Source organism: Lonchura striata, chromosome 1A (genome assembly GCF_050655825.1).
Source record: "Lonchura striata isolate lonStrDom1 chromosome 1A, ASM5065582v1, whole genome shotgun sequence".
Taxonomy (NCBI): domain Eukaryota; kingdom Metazoa; phylum Chordata; class Aves; order Passeriformes; family Estrildidae; genus Lonchura; species Lonchura striata.
In genome coordinates this window covers 40,437,559-40,450,300 of record NC_140741.1, presented here as the reverse complement: position 1 = coordinate 40,450,300, position 12,742 = coordinate 40,437,559, and the positions used below count along the sequence as shown (strand labels likewise).

At 34.8% G+C, this 12,742-nt stretch overlaps 1 protein-coding gene and 1 long non-coding RNA gene across 4 annotated transcripts in view; one reads left to right on the top strand and one right to left on the bottom strand.

Moving 5' to 3' along the window:
• IMMP2L (inner mitochondrial membrane peptidase subunit 2) overlaps positions 1 to 12,742 on the bottom strand; it is a 405,909-nt gene that overhangs the window by 13,503 nt on the left and 379,664 nt on the right. The gene's annotated exons all lie outside the window — the stretch shown is intronic.
• Positions 1,835 to 5,770, top strand: LOC146763457 (uncharacterized). Its single transcript, XR_014951796.1, has 2 exons — positions 1,835 to 2,188; positions 5,312 to 5,770. It is a non-coding gene; the product is annotated as an uncharacterized LOC146763457 (long non-coding RNA).

The following is a 12,742-nucleotide window of genomic DNA, read 5'->3' as shown; positions in this document are numbered from 1 at the left end:
TATTGCCTTCTGCCATTTGAGATGCACAGGAAACCACTACTGGCCGCGGTGCCTCCTCATTCAGAAGGGCAGAGGCTTCTTCAAAGTCTTGTGCTACATCTTCAAAAGGCTCTTAAAACTTGTGTAAGATTCACTAGGACATAGGAAAAACAGCTTTGTAGACAGCTAGACTCTTCCCACAGCTCTCTTCAAGACCTTTGGTATTTTTGGTGGCACACACTCACCAATTACGTTTTTCTGGTTTACCCTCGATCTGTAGCCTTCTTTAATGTGTCCTTACACTACAAGACAGGATACTAAACCAAGTAACTTAGTCACAGGCTTCATAATTTCAAAATTAAGAAAAGGTACCTTTAGCCAAATACAGTAGCCATTTGTAGCTGGAGGTCAGGTGCCCACAAAAGCGGCTCCATCACCCCCTTCCTTAGCTGGACAGAGGAAAGAAAATGCAGCAAGAGGCTTGTGGTTGAGAATAAGGACAAGGAGATATCACTCACCAGTTACCATCAGGAGCAAAACAGACTTGACTTGAGGAAATTTTTTTGATTTATTTCCAATCAAATCAGGGCAGGGAAATGAGAAATAAAACTTAAAAGCACCATTCCCCCACCCCTCCCTTCTTCTCTGGTTCAACTTCACTCACAAATTCTCTGTCTCCTCCCCCTGCAGCATTCACAGGACTGGGAATGGAGCCATGGTCAGTTCATCACACATTGTCTCTGCTGCTCCTTCCTGCTCAAGGGGAAACTTCTGACACTCTTACTCCAGTGTGCAGTACCCTCCCATGTGACACAATCCTCCATTAATTTCTCCCATGTGAGACAGGTCCATTTTGGAGCTGTTGGACACAGGAGAAGCTTCTAGCACACACAGGTTCTCACGGAAGCTACAGAATCCTGTCCCCACCCCCCAAAAACAGCAAAACCTGGCCACAAAAACCCGATAGAGAAGGTTTAATCCACAGCTTTACTTTCAAGATTTATATTTATCTCAAGGAGAGACTAAAATTTTCCTAAACTCTACATGATAAGCAAGAAAGTGGTGAAGACTAATGAATTCAGTTCTCTGCATATGTAATAAAAATTCCCTCATAGTCATAATCAAGCCATAGTTCAGCAAAGCATGTGCTGAACTTTAAATATTCAAATAATACACTTGAGCACATTATTAAAATTAAGTAAAATAAAATAAAATTAATAAATTTCCAGGGAGCTGATGATCTGGATTTATTAACTCTTTAAATGACTCAATTTTTCAGATTATATGTAGCTATTAAGCTATTTTAGCAAGATATAACCACACAGGATCGCCAGGTCATCAGTACAGAAAAAGGATAGGCTCATTTAAGATTTCAAAGATATACATGTTAAAACTTAACACCATTAACACTAATTTTTTACATGGAGTTCTTTCACTTCCAGTAAGAAAATCAATGTTATTAAAATTCCTTTTAAATGCTTACCTTTATAACAAAATCACATATAATATATGCTATAAATCCAATGCTTATTTTGTATCTCAGTGTTTTGGGGGACAAAAATCACATTTTTGTCAGCAACAGACTGTGTAGCCATCACCATTGCTACAATGCCTGAAGATCTAAGTCTCTCAAATTAGCTGAGGAGACAGCAGCAGTGAAATTGCAGACAGCACAATCTGATACATTTTCATCAGTCTGCTGTGGAGAAAATATATCCCTGTATGTTTACTGAGCTGTTTTTTCTGCTTCAGGATCTTAGGATTCAAAGCAGATTTAAAAATGCTCCATATTTTAATGAGATCATTATTAATAGTTCATCTTCTCGCTTCCTAGAATACTAAATTTCCAACAGCTATAGGCAAAGGCAATGTGAAGATGGCCATCACAATTGCTTTGCAATGGATTCTGGCAACTTCCCCAAGCATCTTTGTTCTCCCATGACTGCACAGCTTAAGCAACCCAATCTGGTCTTGGTAAGGACTCTACATTATAATTTCCAAATAATTTTTTGCATTATCTTGTTCAGTGAATCTAATGCATGTTTTTTTTTCGAACAGGCAAACCACCAAACCTAAAAAAAGAACCAAAAAAAGTCTCCCATATTTGGTTTACTCCAACTTTCTCACAGTGATGTAAGTTTTCATGCTGTCTGAAGCCATACAAAGGCAGAAGTGAATTGGAAGCTGCTTTGACCTCAGGAGCCTGGTGGTATGCAGCATTAGCCCATTTGAAAAGAGAATCAGTCTTAAACTGGAGTCAGCCACACTGTGTGCTTGTAGACTGGAGGATGTGATTCTAAGCATGAGAAATACACTGGTCAAAATCATTATTCTCTAAATGCAGAAAGTAAGAAGATGAAAATTGGTAGCTAATGTAAAGTAATGTAAAGTAAAGTGTAGTTCATATCAAATGTGGACAAATGCAGGGCCAGATTTTTAAGAGAGCGGGACTTAAAAAAAAAAAAAAAGAAAAAGAAACAAAAAAGGAATATGTAAATAGCATCTAGAGCCTTTTAATATGATTTTAGAGATGCTTGAACAACCTACATCCTGAAATTAGAATTTTTCCTTCCCAAACATCAGAAATTATATAAAATCAGCATTAGCTACAACTGGAAAACATTCCCAGTTAATACTAACACATTAAATAAGAAATCAAGAGCTTCAAACTTATACTGAACAAGATTAACCTTGAGCATCCATGGCAACAGCAGAGTCCAGTGCAGCACCCGCTGTGTTCTGCAGCGAGGCAGCTTTCTCTTCAATCTCAAAATACTACTTTATATCATTTTTCTTTATAATCTCTCCAAGAATTCAGCTGAAATTAATTCCCAGGTAATCCAAAATCCTTTAGTACACAGTTATGTAAGGCACTTTTTATGTACAGATTGTATCTGGATAGAATTCTGATACTTTCCTCTCCCCTAAGTCCAGCCACAGCTCCTGAGTGACCTCTCCTATAGTGTCATTCTGGCAGGCTTGTTATCTTTCCCATGTGTGTGCCAGCTGGACTCAATTATTTATCTGCAAGGCCTCCTAGTTGCTGGCTGGTACCATTCCCCAGGCACGAGAAACCAGCAACCTCCACCCAGGACTGTGCAGAGCAGGACCCAGCTCCAGTTCCCAGACCCTCTGCTGCCCCACTCCATTACACAATGGAAAGGGAATCCACCAGAAATCCCCAAATGCTGTTTTGCAAGGAGGGCTGGAGAGCAAGGCATAATCACAAGAAAGTGAATGACAAGGAATACAGAAACAAGTTCTAAGACAAATTTCCAAGTTCAGCCAAAAGGTAAATTCCTCAACAGAAATGCTAAACCCCATGGCATCCGAACAAATACTTTATTCTCTGACCACAGAACAACACCTTAGATTAGGCCTTAATTGAGATTAATGGGGCATAGTCTATCTCTTGTTTTTTGCACCTCATCTGGAATCAGGGAAGCCATCTCATCTGTCTGATTGCAATGAAAGCAAATTGTTATAGTCATCTTTTAAATCATAAAGAGTTAGTTAGTCTTTCTAAAGAGAACTTGAGATTCTCCTCTAAAGAAAGGTAAAATAAACATGAAATTTATACATTTTTTGTATGCTATAGCTGCTATTCAGAAAACATAGCATAAATAGAAAATAATAAAAGCAGTACAGAGACAGTATTTCAGCTGGCCTTACTTTTTAGGTATAGCTATTTAAAAAAGTTTCAATACATTTTTGGCTTACAAATGCTGAGGTTATAAGATATTCAAGATCAGTTAAGTGAAACCCATTCCCTACAACTCTATGTTTATTTAAAGTTTTCGCTAGCATGTATCATGGCATTGCTATCAACACTTCTTAATCCCTAATACTCACTTCAGAAAATGCTAATCCAAGCCCTCAAGCTAATGAAAATGCTACACAGGTTGTTCTTCAAAATATACATACACAGAAATTGAGACATTATTTTTCAAATCAACAACTTTCTCAAAGGTGTGCCAATCAAAAAGTTGAGTTTCTACTTACCATTCCTTAATACTCATTTACATAATAACAAAACACATGAAAAATACTCCTTTTCTTGAGAACCATAGACATGAAGCTACTAAGAAAAAGATGTCAGAATGTTCATTAATTCAAATTGCATCTTAATTTAACAAAATTTATTGCTCCTACAGAAACAAGGTTGAGCCTATTTGATTATTATAATTTTAGATTTCTTACTTAGAACTAGATCAAAATTAATTCTTATTTAATGAGGTTTTTGAAAAGTGTTTAAAATAGCAAAATTCTGAAATATGCTCATTAGAACTATTTGTAAGTAATTAAAAATGATAGCTTTTAAATAACTTGTGATTGGATCCTAAAGCCATGTCAGAAATAGTGCTCAGATGACAGGCTGTCACATAAATTTAAGCTTGATACATGAGCCCTGTTGATCACTAAATAGTGAACATTTTATTATTCTCTTGAAAAAAAATGAAGTTAAAATTTCACGATTACTTTTTCCTTTCTTTTTCCTCCTACTTCATGACATCTAGGTCATTGACGTTATCTTGCTGAACACTAGAAAATCATTCATTACTTAGTCTGTGCCTCCAGTTTTTCCATCATATGCCACTGTTACAATGTAAGAGAGACATAAATTGAACAGAAAAGGTAACCAATTGCTTATGCAAATGTAATTTTTTTGTTTGACAGAGACACTAACATGATGAGCTATGGCATTTTTGTGTAAAATCCTTTTTGGATCTGGAGTGTGTCACATTCCATCACTCAGGAGTCAACATTTTGCTCATGACCTTGCACCCATAGGGAAAGCTTGGGTGTGAGCTTTTGTTTTCTTTTGCTATTTTAAGAGTTTGGCAAGGATTACAGTAAATATTTTGAAGACTTCTCGGCCTTCAAAGTGAAGTATAAAAACTGTCTTAAAAAAAGAAGTGCCCTTTATTTTTCATAAATAAGCCATTTGAAGTGCAGAGTGTTTGAAAACGCGTTGGCAAACAGAAACATCTTTCTTTGCTATTCTGCAGAAAGCCAGTTCGATGACAATAAAATAAATTAAAAGTCAAATTAAAAATAAGAGTATCTTTATTCAACAAACCAGAGTCAGTGGAAGAAGTAAAACCTATATTTTTTTTCATAATTTCTTGATTGTTATAATAATGTTTAAGGCTTTTTAAGAGATTAGTTCTTAGTTCATTGATTTTTCCTGCAGAAAACAAAGCTGACCAGGACTAATTATGTATATATATGTGTGTACTCATGTGTGTATTTATTTTATTTTTAAATAATGATACATATTGCATATAAAAAGCCACAGTCAACCATAAATTTCTTAATGTCTTATTTTCAGGTATAATTTGAACATCAACTGGAGCCTGGAACCTGTCCTCAAACTGATTAGTAACTTACTTGAAAGCTTGTTGCCATAATTTGAGAGGACTATTCCTGTAAACCAGGGCTATTGCTTGACCCTAAGATGTATTTAATTTACACTGCAAAATGAGAGTGAAAAAAAAATAAAAGAAAGCAACACCAGATTTATTGAAGATTGTAAAACGTGTATGCCAAACTTCACCTCTTGAATCTTGCAGGTTTCAAATATTAATTTATAGAACAGTGTGAGAAACAAGGTTTAAAAGTATTATTATTCTGATATAACTAGATGACAATCTAGTCAATTGCACTACATTGTGCTTTTGATGAGGACTATTATTTCCAACAGTCATAATATGTAACAATGCCACAGCTTGTCATGATTTATCTGAAAAACATGAAAGCATACAAGAAATACATAGATTTATGAATGCCACCATTACACAGGCACTGTTTTTCATGGTACTTACTGAACTGCTTTTGTAAACCTGGTCTGATTCATAGGGATGAAAAAGGAGAAAAATATTTAGAGAAATTCTATGTTTTCCAAGGGAAAAAAACTCAAACCAAACCTCAAATATTTTTTATTATAGAAGTGTGAATGCTACTAAAAAAATTATTTTCAGCATTAAAAAGTGCCACTGACCTAACGAACTTGTTTGGAGAACTTGTTTATCTAACAGAACAAAGCCTTATGCAAATAAGGAGAAATGCTTGCTCTCTCCAAAATTTCTAAATGTCCTGTCCCTTTATGAAGACAAGATACAAACAATGAGCAGTGAATTGCCTCACAGGCATTACACTCAGACAACTATTAGAATATAGTGCAGACTACTGTAAAATTTACAAGACTGACACAGAGCTGATTAGATTTAAGGGATATAATTGCATTTGATTTAATAGACATTGCATTTAGCCTTATTGGTATGTTCCAATGTCTAAAGCATATGGACAAATACCCACAAAAGGAATTATATGCAGACCCTTATTCAGAGCTCTTTGAGTGGATGAAGTGATAGATTCCAATATTTTTAGCACTATCATCTTCGGCTTACACTGTTGCATTTTTTCCTAATTCAAGGATACTTGTCTTTACACAGGAAAAATTCCCTAGCCATCACCAGAGAATGATTTCAAGTAATTCCTCTGTATTTAGAATATATGTTTCAATCTTGCCTTCTTTAGAAATTTCCTACACAAACATCTCTCTGGCCCAAAAAGATGTAATGGCATGCAGGAGGAATAATAAATGAAATACCTTAGGTATTTTGATAGCCTAAATTAACTACATGTTCTAGAAAGAGACATCAGAAAAATATTGATTCAAGCTGGTAATTAAAATTTTTGATCAAGTGCTCTGATTCCCAAACAGAGAGAGACAAACATGAAAGAGCAGTGATTACTGTTGAGGTATTAACCTTATTTGGAGAAGTTTAAAATGTATATTAAAGTTAGAAATTTAAAGTTATAATATTGCGTTTGAGAAAACATTTAGAACTAAGACCTGAAGTTAAATGAAGACTGATTGAATTGTTTGTTTACTAGACCTTCTCTAAACATTCTCCTGAAATCCCACGGATTCTCTCATTTAAATTAGTAGCCCAAAATGAAAATCATGCTAAGCTCTGTAGACAACCAGTGAAAAGAGAGGACCTTGACATTGTGATGTAGATGAGTAGTAAGTTGTGTTTTCCCCATTTCTCTCCTTTGACTTTAGAGGGAAGCTAGGCAACTGTGCTATTAATTTGGGTGTCTCTGCTCAGGGCTTATGATTAGATTAAAAGAATCTGGGCTTCTATATTGACTTAAAAAAATCATGTAATGTTCTCCATTAAAATCTATCTGTTCAAAAGATATCCTTGAAATAAATGCAAGGCATCATCTGCTGTTAAATTACCTTTCTAAATTACTTGGTGCTAAATTTAGAGAGGACAACAGCAAAGCTCCCTTCACTGGCCCAGAACCTGCATACACTAACTGATACTGCATTTCCCAATTTAACAAATGATTTGTAAGGTTTTTTCTTCCTCAGAAAATTGTCAGAAGTCCTTCTTTTTATACTGCAATGCTAAAGGAGAGCAGCAAATAACTGCAGGTCAATTACTGAGCATAGGGGTTACAGGGTTTGAAATCTTAGTGACCTTGAGTGGAATCAGGTTCCAAATGAAATTTGTTAAATACCATTATGTTACATGACAACTCTGGGAGTCAGGGAATAAGAGAATTGCAGAGCCAAAGTCCCTTGAGGCAGTCAGATAAAATGTAGCAAAACCTGTCTAAATAACACATTTGTTACATCTAGTTTTGTTGCTTTAAAATGGTTTGCTCAGGAAGCTGCTAAACTCAGAGGAAGAAATCACCTCATCTCAGCCATCACAAAGGCATTGTTGTATACTGGCTCTGTTCTAACCATGGCAACACACAGCCACCAAAAAAAAAAAAAAATTAAAAATAATTTAAAATCTGTGATGCAAAACTAGATTAAAAGTATTTATTTCAGAATTAAAGCATAACACATTAAACCCAAAGATTTCTTGGCTGGTATTTAATCGCATAATTTTTTCTTTTTAAGAACTCTTAATTTAGCCTCAGTTCCTAGATTTTCCTTTTTAGATTCCACTTCTAGTGCAGTAGATATGCCATGTTTTCTCTATGGAACTACATCTGAAATGAGTCAGTCACTCTATACTACTCACAGTCGAAAGAACTTCATCTAAAAGTACCTTCAAATTGAATCTTTTGTGTGAAGCCTGAGCAATCTGCAGTCAGTGAAGAATAAAAATATACTGAGGACTCACTGCCAGAGATGCAATCGTGAGATGCAGAAATAATTGTTAGAAAATATCAGAAGATGGTGTGCTAGTGAAAATCTGAGTTTTGTCTGCTTTTAGAAGATTCTGTGTATCCAACCTACATACTTACTTTACTGTCCAATGTGCATGGATAGTAAAAGAGGTATCATATACAAAATTAATCAAGAACTGTTCCAACATAAAATAAATAATAAAATAAAATAAAATATCTGAGTTTTAACAAAAAAGATAAAGCTAATAATGATTTATTTTTCTTTCATTTTTACATACAAGATAAAGTCCAGTTCCTAGATGACAATTGAGCCTAGTTTTACCCCTGACTAATTAACATGCAATGCTTATAGTCATTTATGGTTGTAAATATTATATTAGTTCCTATTAAGGTAATAGGGATTATAGGTTTAATTTTTCACAGGTTTAAATAAACTTGAGGTTTATATTTTTAGTCTGAAATAGGAAAAAAAGAAAAATAAAGAAAAAAATAAGTTATACTGAAGAATTTGTGCTGGAGCTTTGTTTCTGCAGGTAGATGACTATTTTCTCTGAAAAGCAGCATCTCTGAGATAATTTTCTTGCATTTTATGCTTTTCCATGAAGTATAGAAGAATCCACACTGGCTGCCTATGTTATTTTGCAGGAGTCACCATTGTTTTTAGAAGCAGACTGAAGTAAGGAAAATTGAATCAACCAAGCAGTCACTTGGTGCCACTATAGACTTGCCCAAGGTATAAAGGAGAGTCAACATGAAAATTATTTAGAGAGATAAAGGAGGTAAAAAAGAATGAGGTCACTATTTCTATGAAAATAACTTTGATCAATCAGATCAGCAATCGAGAATTTTACAGCTGACTGGAACAAATGAAGTTCCTATAATACTGTAGCCTTTCCAACTGAAGATCAAGAAATGTCACGTGTTTACTGTTTTACTACTAAGTCAATACTATACCTTAAAATTCAACCTCCAACTTCCCCCCTCCAAAAAAATTAAATAATTCCATCTAATAAATTACCAACCTTAATATCTACAGAAATTGCAGCATTTTTTGAAAAGTACTGAGAACTAAGACATTAAAGCCTGTAGACAGGCTGGCGCTGCTGGCACTGTTAAAAAGATCCAGTGCAGGTCATCAGAGTTTCTCAGCTGGGGAAGCTGCAACTTTTTGCGAAGATTAGACTTAGATTAGACTGCACAGCAAGGCATCTCTCACTGCACATGCATCAGGGACTACTGTCTTTAACAGTGTTTTTCATCTCTTCAAGGAGACACTAATTTTAGGATACTTTAGAAATGCTGTTCCATCTGTGAATTAAATGGCACTTCATATCTTACCAACACCAAGAACTAAGTAGAAGTCACCTTCACTTTTTCTCTTCCTATTTAATGTTAATTTTGCTGCAAGAAGCATGTAATCTACAGCTTTCTTGTTGTGCCTGGCCATTTAAATTTTTGATCCCTTTTTAATACACTGTAATAATCAGTCTATAAAGTCCAATTACTCAGGGTAAAAATGACTGGCATCTCTAGACTCAACAAACACCGGCTTAACAAAATGTATGACTGTGAACTCTATAATTTTCTGTGTAAATCCATATCTCCCATTCTCATATTGTCCCAGCTTGTATCTTCACTGGCAACACAGCTTTGCTCTTATAGGCAGGAAAATTTAACAACAAATTACAGAGCATGTGAATGCATAAATCATTGCATGAGTATTAAAAATAAAAGTGGAAGTAATCTGCTGTTAGGGGGAAAATGTGTTTAAACAACTTTACATATCACTTCTCCAAGAAGAACCCTGGAAAATTTTGTGTGACTGGATTAAACAAACCTTCAGTTTCATGTAAATTCTGAATGTCCCAGAAACATTAGTAAAATCATTAATTTCTAGTAAACAAGGACAAGACATTAGTGATATAATCACTTAAGATATAAACTAAAGCTAGGATTAGGAAAAAAAAACAATTGGATTCTCCATTTATCTCATATTTTGCTTTTATATGAGTCATTGTACTATGTAACTTTCCAAACCAATTTTAAGTTTTATAAATAAGGCACTGTTTCAGTAGATTTGCTAAATTCAAATTCAAAATCTTTATGATAAGGATGTTCTATGTGTAAAAAGATGCTCCACTAGAAATGTGTACTTAAAATACCTAGAATATTACATCTCTCATGGCTTTACCTGAGGCAGGAAAAAAGTAGCTTTTACACTGGGTAAGTCATAAAGTATTATGAAATGCACTATATTAAGAATTATAGAAAACATTAGTATTTTATGTTTTTATTTTAAACGATCATGCAAAGTTAAAAGCACCTTTTTTTCTTAAACTGCAAGAGAGAATCCTTTCTCTGCTTAAAGCAAAGGTCTTTTAAATAGCAATGAAATACTGAAATCCTAATTCTGGTGTTGCTAGTTTATACACAACTGGTGGCCATCTGACTGCTGATATGAAGCCAGTTTGCAATATGCCTAATAAGGACTGAAACCTTCTGCAGTTTCCTGAATTATTTTTATAAAAATCACAGGGGGGAAAAAAAGGTATTTTGGATAAATTTACAGGATAATGTATTTACCTGTTATTTACACTAATAACATGTTTCAAAAAAAAAAAAAAAAAAGAATCCCAGAAAGCCGTGCAGTGGACTCCCAGCATAAAAAGGTCATTGACCTGGCCAGAGGGAGTTCAAAGAGAGCCACTAAAGTGAAGACAGGGCTGAAGCACTTGTCCTATGAAAGGAAGGCTGAGACAGTTGTGGTTGTTCAGACTGGAGAAGAGAAGGCCCTGAGGAGACCTCAGTGCAGTCACCCAGCACTTAAAGGGGCCTAGAAGAAAGCTGGTGGGGGACTGTTTACAAGAGTATGTAGTGATAGAACAAATAGTAATGACCTTAAATTTAAAAAAAGGTTGATTTAAATTAGATATCTTTAATAAATTCTTTAGTATGAGGGCGCTGAGACAAAAGAAGAGGTTGCCAAAAGAAGAGATGTTGTAGATGCCCCATCCCTGGAGGTGTTCAAGGCATGGCTAGATGGCCAGCAAACTGTTCTACTGGAAGGTGTCTCTGCATATGGCAGGGAGTTGAAACTGGATGATCTTTAGGGACTCTTCCAACCCAGGCCATTCTATGGTTCTATGATTGTATGATAAATCAAAACCCGATAACACACGTAAGCAAGACTATGAGAAATATGTATTGTCTCCATTTAGTGACCTCTACTATGTGTGTTCAAGTGTCTATGCTGTAATAAAATAGAAAGAACATATTTTCCTCTGCATGAGCCAGAGAAAATTATAAGCTAGATCAACCAGAAAAAGAGCATGAATGAAGGAGAATACAGTAACATGAAAGAAGATAATTTCTCAAGTAACACTATGCAATCCTGTAAACTTGACAACTCAAATTATTTTGAACAATGACTAATTTATGGCTGTGAACAGGCAAGAACATCCTTTCCTTCATTTATTTGTTTTATTCCCCATAGCATACAGGAAATAAATAATATTACTTCTAAGGAGACATTTTCTGTTATCATTTGCACCTTGAGGAAAAGGATCTTAATATCTTTGAGCTTATGAACAAATCCACTTACTGTCAGACATTCCTCCCTTTTCTCAATCTTCATAATAAATTCCACAAAGTTTTGTCTTGTCACATAATGTTGCTCTAAAGAAAAGCAACATTAACAGGTTTAGTGTGATACAGATTTAGGTTTTTAAGATTCTTTAAAGCTATGACATCTGCACAGCAAGTCAATAATTATTTCTCCTAGCTGGAAAGATACTTTCTTGTCCTGTTCAATTTAGAAATAAGTCTTGTGTATCCTAGAAAGCAGATTCAATTCAAAATACTAAAAAAATCTTGAAAGTTATTTAAAATGCAAATGCAACATGTATGTCAGTCAAATTATACAAGGTTAATCATCAGAATCCAAATTCAGAGCCTTTTCCACAACAACGTACTGTATATTAATTAACAAGGTTGAATACATTTATATTAGCAGCATCACAACAAAGCATTAGCTGTGCAACCTAGAACAGCCGAAATTCCAATAAAGCATTCAGTAATATAATTTCATAATTTGACAAAAGTACATGCAAGAAAGAATATGTGTGTTGTAGCTAAATCTAGGCACTAACTACTTAGTCTTCACTCTCTTTACTCCTAATGCTGACAGATGTTAAGACCCTGCTAAACCACTTTCTACAGAATTCATTTATCTTTCTGATTTTGCATTGACCATAGATGCACCCTAAAGAGATCATCCTAAAGTTAGCTTTTGGGAATACAAACCAATGCCATTTTTAGCCAATTTCCCAACAGGTGACCACAGAGGTTCAGGTGTTCCTATACATTGCTATGCAAATGTAGAAAAACAAAAATATATATTGTTGAAATATAAGATCAAAAAATACCTAAAATATCTCTATACAATGACTGTGATCACAAGCACTAGATAACCAGTAGTAAGTAAATCAGACCTGTTTGTAGTTAAAAGTGTGATAAACCTAGAAACAATCTTGAGATGCAACTATTTAGCAGCTGCCTCTTTCTACACTTCTCACAACTGTTGCAATTCATTGATGATTTTACC